Source organism: Stegostoma tigrinum, chromosome 42 (genome assembly GCF_030684315.1).
Source record: "Stegostoma tigrinum isolate sSteTig4 chromosome 42, sSteTig4.hap1, whole genome shotgun sequence".
In the NCBI taxonomy this organism is placed as follows: domain Eukaryota; kingdom Metazoa; phylum Chordata; class Chondrichthyes; order Orectolobiformes; family Stegostomatidae; genus Stegostoma; species Stegostoma tigrinum.
The window spans coordinates 3,783,095-3,793,066 of record NC_081395.1 but is presented as its reverse complement, the minus strand read 5'-3'; positions in this window follow the sequence as shown (position 1 = coordinate 3,793,066).

Here is a 9,972-nt window from a genome sequence, read left to right as displayed (position 1 = left end):
CCACAGCTAGAATACTGTGTGCAATTTTGGTCACTGCACTATAGGAAGGATGTGATCACACTGGAGGGAGGGCAGAGGATATGATAGAGCTATACAATATGTTAGTTTGGCCACAGATGGAATACTATGTGCAGTTCTGGTCACCACACTATCGGAAGGATGTGATTGCACTGGAGGGAGGGTAGAGGAGATTCACCAGGATGTTGCCTGGGCTTGAGCAATTCAGCGATGAAGAGAAACTGGATAGGCCGGGGTTGCTTTCCTTAGAACAGAGAAGGCTGAGGCAGGGAGTATCTAATTGAGGTGTATAAAGTTCTGAGAGACATTGACAGGGAGAAATGTTTCCCTTAGGAGAAAGGTCAGTAACCAGGAGGTGTGGATTTTGGGTGATGAGCAGGAGGTTTTAAGGAAATTTGAGAAAGATTTGTTTCACTCAGAGGGTGCTGGGAATGTGGAACTCTCTGCCTGAAAGGGCAATAAAGGCAGGAACCTTAAGGACATTTAATAAGTGTTAAGATGACAACTTAAACACATTGTATGCAAATCTCCGGGCCAAGTGCTGGAAAATGGGATTAGAATAGATGCATGTTTGATAGGCTAGCATGGACGCAATGGGTTGAAGGGCCTCCTTGTTGATAGCTATAAAATTCTAACAGGACTAGACAGGGTAAACACAGGAATGATGTTCCCAATGAGAGAGTCTAGAACAAGGCTGTCACCGTCTAAGAATACAGGGTAGGATGAGGAGAAATATCTTCACCCAGAAAATGGGGAGCTTGTGGAATTCTCTGTCACAGGATGCAGTTGAGGCCAAAACATTGAATGTTTTCAAGAAGGAGTTTGATGTGGTTCTTGGATTAAAGGAATCAAATGGTATTGGGGGATAAAATAGGAACTGAATTGGATGATCAGCCTCAATCATATTAAATGCAGCTGCAGGATTGAAGGGCTGAATGGCCTACTCCTGCTCCTGTCTTCAATGTTTCTTTATTTCCATGCTGTTAAATTTCTATAATTCTAATCTGTTCTATAATGTATTCCCTGTGTGGCCTAGACATGACGCATTCATTCCACTTCTCACTCCACAGATGCTGCCAGATCTCTGTGTATGTCCAACAAGTTCCAGCAGGAAAAAAAACTCAGACTCCAATTGTTTTTACTGCTTTTCCTGGTTCAAATCAGTGTGGTATATGTCACTTAATTGTTAACCTTGGTACAACATTGCCATCTACTGTGGGAACAGACTACCATTGCTTGTTGTTCTCGCATTCTCTCTCTGTCTATTTCTGTATCTCTCAATCTTTCTCTCTTACTGTTTCTCTTCCAGTTCTCTGACATTAATAGCATAATGGAATCCTTTACAGTTTGGAAGCAGGCTGTTCGGCCCATCGCGTCCACACCAATCCTCCCAAGAGCATCTCACCTAGACCCGCCCCTATCCCTGTAACCTTGCATTTCCCACAGCCAATCCACTGTAACCTGTACATCCTCGGACTCTATGGGACAATTCAGCACGGCCAATCCACCGTAACCTGCACATCTTTATTCTGTGAGAATGGTGAACACTTTCCAGATGGTTTGGCCCTGCATGGATCTGCGAGATTCAGAAATCATGTCAAAGAATTAATTGAGCAAACAACAAAAGTATTTATTTCTCTACGGCTTTCAACATAATGGTTCACCCTGAGGTGCTTCACAGTTATAATACAATGGGTATGATGCCGAGCCATATAAGGACATTGTTAGATCAGGAGACCAAAACTGAGGTCAAAGAGGTAAGTTTTGAGATGTTTCTGAAACATGAGAGACAGGAAGCTTATTGAGGGGTTATTCTGGATGTTAAAGCCTACAGGAGCTGAGGGCAGGGCCACCAGTGATGGAGCAATGAGAACAGGAGTATGCTATTCAACCCCTTGAGCCTGTACCACCTTTCAATGAGATGTTCTGTGGCCAAAGTCCATATACCAGCCTTTGGCCCATATCCCTTAATACCTGTGATTAACAAAAATTTGTTTATCTCAGACATAAAATTAACAACTGATCCAGCATCCCCTGCCATTTGTGGAAGAGAGTCCCAAACCTCTCCCACCCTTTGTGTGTATAAGTGCTTCCTGACATTTCTCCTGAACTGTCTGGCCCTAATTTTCAGATTTGGCCCCTAGTTGTAGAATCCCCAACCTGTGGAAATAGATTATCTGAGGGCTACTCATGTTTGAAAGACACCTAATGGCCGACAGGTTAAATACAAATGAACAGCCTGCTCCAGCATTTGAGTGAAACATTATGGTACCTTTGAACAGGGTTACTCCAAGGTGAATGGGATGCCCACCAAGCAACCATCCAAGACAGTTTGATAAGAGGATGCCTAAGTATAGATACAACTGCATTAAAATACAACACATAATTGATTCCAGACTCATTAATGAAAGGATGTTGTTCCGTTAGGTGAACAGCACCAGTTAGAGCAAGGGGTGTAAATCTCAGTCCGTGAGACAGTCAGCCTAACTCATTAAGCAGCTATGAAAACAACAGCTAAATAAAAACCGAAGGAACTGTGGCTGCTGTAAAGCAGGAACAAAAACAAAGTTGTTTGTTAAAACAACAGCTTATTGTAGTAATCAGCTGTTTCTTTGAAGTTATTCACAATGTTAAGAAATAGGTTCTTGTTCAAGATTCTTCAGATAATCATAGAGATAGATTTCAACATAATTATAGATACATATATATAATCAAAATACAGTAGAAGTATGGGGGGAAAACATTTAAATATAGATGTGAAAGTTAATTATAGAACATTACAGCACAGTACAGGCCCTTCGGCCCTCGATGTTGTGCCGACCTGTCATACCAATCTCAAGCCCATCTAACCTACACTATTCCATGTACGTCCATATGCTTGTCCGATGACGACTTAAATGTACCTAAAGTTGGCGAATCTACTACCGTTGCAGGCAAAGCATTCCATTCCCTTACTACTCTCTGAGTAAAGAAACTACCTCTGACATCTGTCCTATATCTTTCACCCCTCAATTTAAAGCTATGCCCCCTCGTGCTCGCCGTCACCATCCTAGGAAAAAGGCTCTCCCTAGCCACCCTATCTAACCCTCTGATTATTTTATATGTTTCAATTAAGTCACCTCTCAACCTTCTTCTCTCTAATGAAAACAGCCTCATTTAGTCTCGGGAAACCCTTTCCTCAACTTCAAAAAGATGCCTGTCAGGTCCTGAACGAAATAGATTGTTTACAACTTATTAGTTAAAAAGTATAACTATAAAAGTATAACTATAGGAAGGTGGAATACCGGGTCAATAGAAAGATTCTTGGCAGTGTGGATGTGCAGAGGGATCTTGGTGTCCATGTACATAGATCCCTGAAAGTTGCCACCCAGGTTGATAGTGCTGTTAAGAAGGCTTACGGTGTGTTAGGTTTTATTGGTAGAGGGATTGAGTTCCGCAGCCGTTATGTCATGCTGCAAATGTAAAAAACGCTAGTGCCGCCTCACTTGGAATATTGCGTGCAGTTCTGGTCGCCCCATTACAGGAAGGAAGTGGAAGCATTGGAAAAGGTGCAGAGGAGATTTACCAGGATGTTGCCTGGTCTGGAGCGCAGGCCCTATCAAGAAAGGCTGAGGGACTTGGGTCTGTTGTCATTGGAGAGAAGGAGGCTAAGAGGGGATTTAATAGGGACATACAAGATGATCAGAGGATTAGATAGGGTGGACAGTGAGAGTCTTTTTCCGAGGATGATGACTTCAGCTTGTAAAAGGGGGCATAGCTGCAAAGTGAGGGGAGATAGGTTTAAGACAGATGTCAGGTTCTTTGCTCAGTGAGTGGTAAGGGCATGGAACGCCCTGCCTGCCAATGTAGTTAACTCAGCCACATTAGGGGCATTTAAACAGTCCTTGGATAAGCATATGGATAATGATGGCATAGTGTAGGGGGCGGGGCTTAGATTAGTTCCCAGATCGGCACAACATGGAGGGCTGAAGGGCCTGTTCTGTGCTGTATTTTTCTATGTTCTAATGGAAAATTAATGCTATGAATCTTATTAAAACCAATTGTCTTTTGTATTTTTTATATGTATAATTGGGACAGTGGAAAATATAAGAGGAATAACAGAATTTGATAGAGATAGCAGATGGAATACAATGAATAACAATATTCAAGCAGTCCTTAGAAATAGGCAAGTCTGGGACAGACGCAAAGGAGTACAACCAGTAGCTTTGGAATGTGAATTAATAGGATGCATAGAAAGCTCCCGAGACCTAGGCATTACAATGTCTCTTAAACACCATGAAGATAGTGGAAACCTGGGGCTATCCATAGGAATGCCCATCATTGATGAGGTGTTTCACAGGATTGGGTGTATGGAAGAACACAGTGACCATACTGTATGTGAGATAACAAAGTGTGGAGCTGGATGAACACAGCAGGCCAAGTAGCATCTTAGGAGCACAAAAGCTGACGTTTCGGGCCTAGACCCTTCATCAGAAAAGGGGAATGGGGACAGTATTCTGAAATAAATAGGGAGAGAGGGGGAGGCGGTTCGAAGGTGGATAGAGGAGAAGATAGGTCGAGAGGAGAATATAGGTGGGGAGGTAGGGAGGGGATAGGTCAGTCCAGTGAAGACGGACAGGTCAAGGGGGCGGGATGAGGTTAGTAGGCAGGAAATGGAGGTGCAGCTTGAGGTGGGAGGAGAGGATAGGTGAGAGGAAGAACAGGTTAGGGAGGCGGGAACGAGCTGGGCTGGTTTTGGGATGCAGTGGAGGGAGGGGAGATTTTGAAGCTGGTGAAGTCCACATTGATACCATTGGGCTGCAGGGTTCCCAAGTGGAATATGAGTTGCTGTTCCTGCAACCTACGGGTGGCATCATTATGGCAGTGCAGGAGGCCCATGATGGACATGTCATCTAAAGAATGGGAGGGGGAGTGGAAATGGTTTGCGACTGGGAGGTGCAGTTGTTTATTGCGAACCGAGTGTAGGTGTTCTGCAAAGAGGTCCCCAAGCCTCCGCTTGGGTTCCCCAATGTAGAGGAAGCCAAAACGAGTACAGTGGATGCAGTATACCACATTGGCTGACGTGCAGGTGAACGTCTGCTTGATGTGGAAAGTCATCTTGGGGTTTGGGATGGGGGTGAGGGAGGAGGTGTGGGGGCAAGTGTAGCACTTCCTGAGGTTGCAGGGGAAAGTGCCGGCTGTGGTGGGGTTGGAGGGGAGTGTGGAGCGGACAAGGGAGTCACGGAAAGAGTGGTCTCTCTGGAAGGCAGACAAGGGTGGGGATGGAAAAATGTCTTTAGTGGTGGGGTCAGATCGTAGATGGCAGCAGTGTTGGAGGATGATGCGTTGTGTCCAGAAGTTTGGGGGGTGGTATGTGAGGACCAGGGGGATTCTCTTTTGGCAGTTATTGCGGGGGCGGGGTGTGAGGAATGAGTTGTGGAAAATGCAGGAGACACGGTTGAGGGCGTTCTCAACCACCGTGGGGCGGGATGTTGCGGTCCTTGAAGGACAAGGATATCTGGGATGTACAGGAGTGGAATGCCTCATCCTGGGTACAGATGCAGCAGAGGCGAAGGAATTGGGAATAGTGGATGGAATTTTTGCAGGAAGGTGGGTGGGAGGAGGTGTATTCTAGGTAGCTGTGGGAGTCGGTGGGCTTGAAATGGACATCGGTTACAAGCTGGTTGTATGAGATGGAGACTGAGAGGTCCAGGAAGGTGAGGAATGTGTTGGAGATGGTCCAGGTGAACTTAAGGTTGGGGTGGAAGGTGTTGGTGAAGTGGATGAACTGATCAAGCTCCTCTTGGGAGCACGAGGCAGCGCCAATACAGTCATCAATGTAATGGAGGAAGAGGTGGGGTTTGGGGCCAGTGTAGGTGCGGAACAGGGTCTGTTCCATGTAATCTGCAAAGAGGCAGGCATAGCTTGGGCCCATGCAGGTTCCAACGGCCACCCCTTTGTCTGTAGGAAGTGGGAGGAATTGAAAGAGAGTTTGTTGAGATTGAGGATGAGTTCGGCTAGGCGGATGAGGGTGTTGGTGGCGGGGGACTGGTCGGGCCTGCAGGACAGGGAGAAGTGGAGGGCCTTTAGGCCATCTGCATGGGGAATGCAGGTCTATAGGTACAGGACATCCATGGTAAAAATGAGGTGTTGGGGACCAGGGAATTGGAAGTTCTGGAGGAGGTGGAGGGCGTGGGTGGTGTCACAGACTTAGGTAGGGAGTTCCTGGACCAAGGGGGAGAAAATGGAGTCCAGATTGGTGGAGCTGAGTTCGTTGGGGCAGGAGCAGGCGGAGACAATGGGTCGACCAGGGCAGGCGGGTTTCGGGATTTTGGGAAGGAGATACAAGCGGGCGGTGCGGGGTTGGGGAACGATGAGGTTGGAGTTAGGGTTAGGTATAAACACAAAATGCATTAAAATGCTGCATTTCTCTGTAAAAAATCAGTGTGTCGTTGATCACTCTCCCAATCTGAGCCATATATTGAGAGAACGACTGCATTCTCACGTCAAGGCCAGATTCAGGGAAGGTCTTTTGGCCCTCCCCCTGCAATAACCAGTTATTGCTTGAATAAATTCTGCCACTTGCCTAAATCCTGCCTGTTCCCTGAGTCGTTGTCTCTGGTCAGGGAGTGCACTCCTACAGTTTATCTTTATCAGCCCTGCCTCTTCCTATTAATATCTAACGGAGCTCGATCAGATTCGGTTACAATTTGAAATGAACAGAAATTAATGCTCACACAGCCATGTTGGCCACATGCTGCACAGGGGGCTAGTATTGTTCCCAGCATTGGCACCTGGTTCCAGAAATCACTGCCTTACAGACCTCAGAGATCAACACAGAAAAAAAACATAAAAGAAACTCAATCTGCTCGTGGAGACAACACGGTGTGAAGCTGGATGAACACAGCAGGCCAAGCAGCACCAGAGGAGCAGGAAAGCTTGATGTTTCGGGTCGGGACCCTTCTTCAATCTGCTAGTAGTTTGGTCTGGAATAAGACACTTAGTTCACTTGACAGAGTAGATGTGGAGAGATTGTTTCCCTCTGTGGGAGAGTCCAGGACCAGAAGGCATCATCTAAGAGTAAAGTGTCACCTATTTATGACAGAGATGGGAGGAAATTTCTTCTCTCAGAGGGCAGTGAATCTGTGGAATTCTTTACAACAGAGGGCTATTGAGGCTGGGTCATTCAGTATATTCAAGGCTGAGAGAGAGATTTTTAATCACAGGTTATGGGGATAAGACAGGAAAGTGGAGTTGAGAGATTTACCAGAATGTTGCCAGGTAGGGAAGGTTTGAGTCATAAAGAAAGGCTGGACAGGCTGGGACTTTATTTCGCTGGAGCGCAGGAGGTTGAGAGGTGACATTAAAGGGGTTTATAAAATACTGAGGGCTATAGGTAGATAGGATGGGGGATTTCAAGACATTTTTAAGGTGAGAGGAGGGAGATTTAAAAAAGACATGAGGGGCAAATGTTTTACACAGTGTGGTTCATGCGTGGGATGAACTTCCTGAGGAACTGGTGGATGTGGGTACAATTATTATGTTTAATAGACATTTGGAAAAGTTCATGAATAGGAAAGGTTTGGAGAGACATGGGCCAGGAGCAGGCAGATGGGACTAATTTAGTTTGGGATTATGTTCAGCATGGACTGGCTGGACCAAAGGGTCTGTTTCCGTTTTGTATGACTCTATGATCAGATCAGCAATGGTCTCATTCTATGGCGCAGCAGACTTGATGGCCTGAATGGCCTACTTCCGCTCCCAGGTCTCATGGTCTGATGGAATGCGAGAGTGAGGTGGAGGCAGATTCAACTGAGTCTTTCAACAGAGCATTAAAGTGTCGTTTGAAAAGGAACAACATGTATGGGTTATGGAGAGAAAGCAGGAGGCGAGATGCTCATAGGGAGGGCTGGTTTTAACATGATGGGCCAAACTGCCTTTGTCCACACAATGTGATTCTTCTGTGATTCTGTTAATGGGTTGTAAACGTGCTCCTGCCATGCAATGTTTCAATCTACAGTAACTACACACTCACTTGTAGTAATCTCCACCAGCTTAATATGATTTCTCTGCTTTGCAGTTTCTTTCAAAATGAAACTAAGTACTTAATTTGTTTTATTCAAATTGTCTTAATTGTGCAATGATGATTTCAAATTACTGCAGTATGGAAGCAGGCCATTTAGCCCATCAAGTTCTCACCAACCCTCCCTAGAGCATCCCCACTCCGTGACCTTGCATTTCCCATGGCTAACCCACCCAGTCCAGGGCTATGGGCAATTTAGCATGGCCAATCCATTCAACCTGTACATCTTTGTACTGCAGTTGGAAACTGGTGCACCCCTGAGCAAAACCACACAGACACAGCAGAACATGCAAACTCCACACAGACAGTCACCTGAAGTTGGAATTGAAGCCAGGGCCCTCACACTGTGAGGTAGCAGTGCTAACCACTGAGACACTGTTGTGGTGCAGTGGCAGTGTTCTTAACTCTGAACCAAGAGGCCAGGGTTCAAGTGTCACCTGATCCAGAGGTGTGTGATACCATCTCTGAACAGGTTGGTTTGAAAGTACCTGCAGTGATAGTGTGATGTTTTCATGTGCATGAAAATCCTGGCCCTCAGACTGTGAAAGAGAGATTTTCCTCCTATAGCAGAAGCCAAAGCGATCTTTCTGAAATATTTCTTGACTTAATTTAGGTTGTCACTGCTGCTGGTTTAGTCACCCCTAGTTCTCACACGCTGGATGGATGGATGGAGAGACATGAATCATACATTAATCACGGAACTGTGCTCATCCCTTTGGAATTCACAATGTGCTGAGTGCGTTCATACGTTAATAAAGTCTTATTATTTGAATCCATTGATAACTCCTTTTTAAAAACTCTTTTGGAAAGATTACTGAGGGGACCTTACAGTCGCTGTTGAGAGAATATTTCTTCTTGACAGGTATTCTAGAATTAGAGCCTGCATGGTTTCAGAATAAAGAGATTCCCATTGGAGAAGAGGCGGAATTTCCTTTCTTGGAGGATCATTAATATTCAGAATTCTTTCCCCCAGTATGCAGCAGGGGCTGGGACGTTGAATATATTCCAGGCTGAATCAGATTTGTAAATTGACGAAGGAAAATTAGGTGTTGGACAGGAAAATGACATTAAGACCACAATCAGACAGCCATAATCTTTTGATTACAGAACTTAATGGGCTGATTGGACTATCTATTCTGTGTTCATAAACTACAAATTGAAACATCATGGGGTGCTTCTCATTGAGTTAGAGGTTGGCACAGAACTGAAGGAGGCAACTTAGCACAATGAGGCACTACTTGTGGCTTGTCTGATTTGTCATAGTTTTACAGCATAGAAAGAGTCCGTTAACAACTGCGCCAGTTCCTAACACTATCAAATCCATCCATTCTAAATAAGAAGACCTGCAATTTCGGTTTTTGTTCCATTTATTCTAATGCCATTTTCCAGCACTTTGAAGCGCTCAGCTGAATAAGTGAAATCTAATACATCCTCTCGGGGTTGGGGGCTGAAAACATTGTTTTTTGCTTCTCCTGCTCCCTACTTTAAAACTATGCCAGTGTACAGGGATGTGTAAAAGTTAGGTGCATTAGCTATGGGTAATGCAGATTATAGGGTAGGGGAGTGGGTTTGGGTGAAATGCTATTCAGACGGGTGGGGTGAACTTGATCGATGTCTCCATGCCATAGGTGTTCAATGATTCTATGCCCCCTCGTTATTGACCTTTCTACAGAGAGGAAAAGTTTTTCCCTTAACCACTTTCTCCATGTGGCCTCCTAATTCTGGACTTCTGTTTGACAAAACTTCCGGGCCCTCTGAGCTCCACCACACTGGAGAAGGAGAGGGGTCACAGTTTTCCTTGCCAGGGGGCAACTGAATTGGAATAGGATTGTGGGGAAAGTAAAACTGGGCTGGTTTAACATCCTTTTTTTTAAAAGAAAGGTGCTATCAGA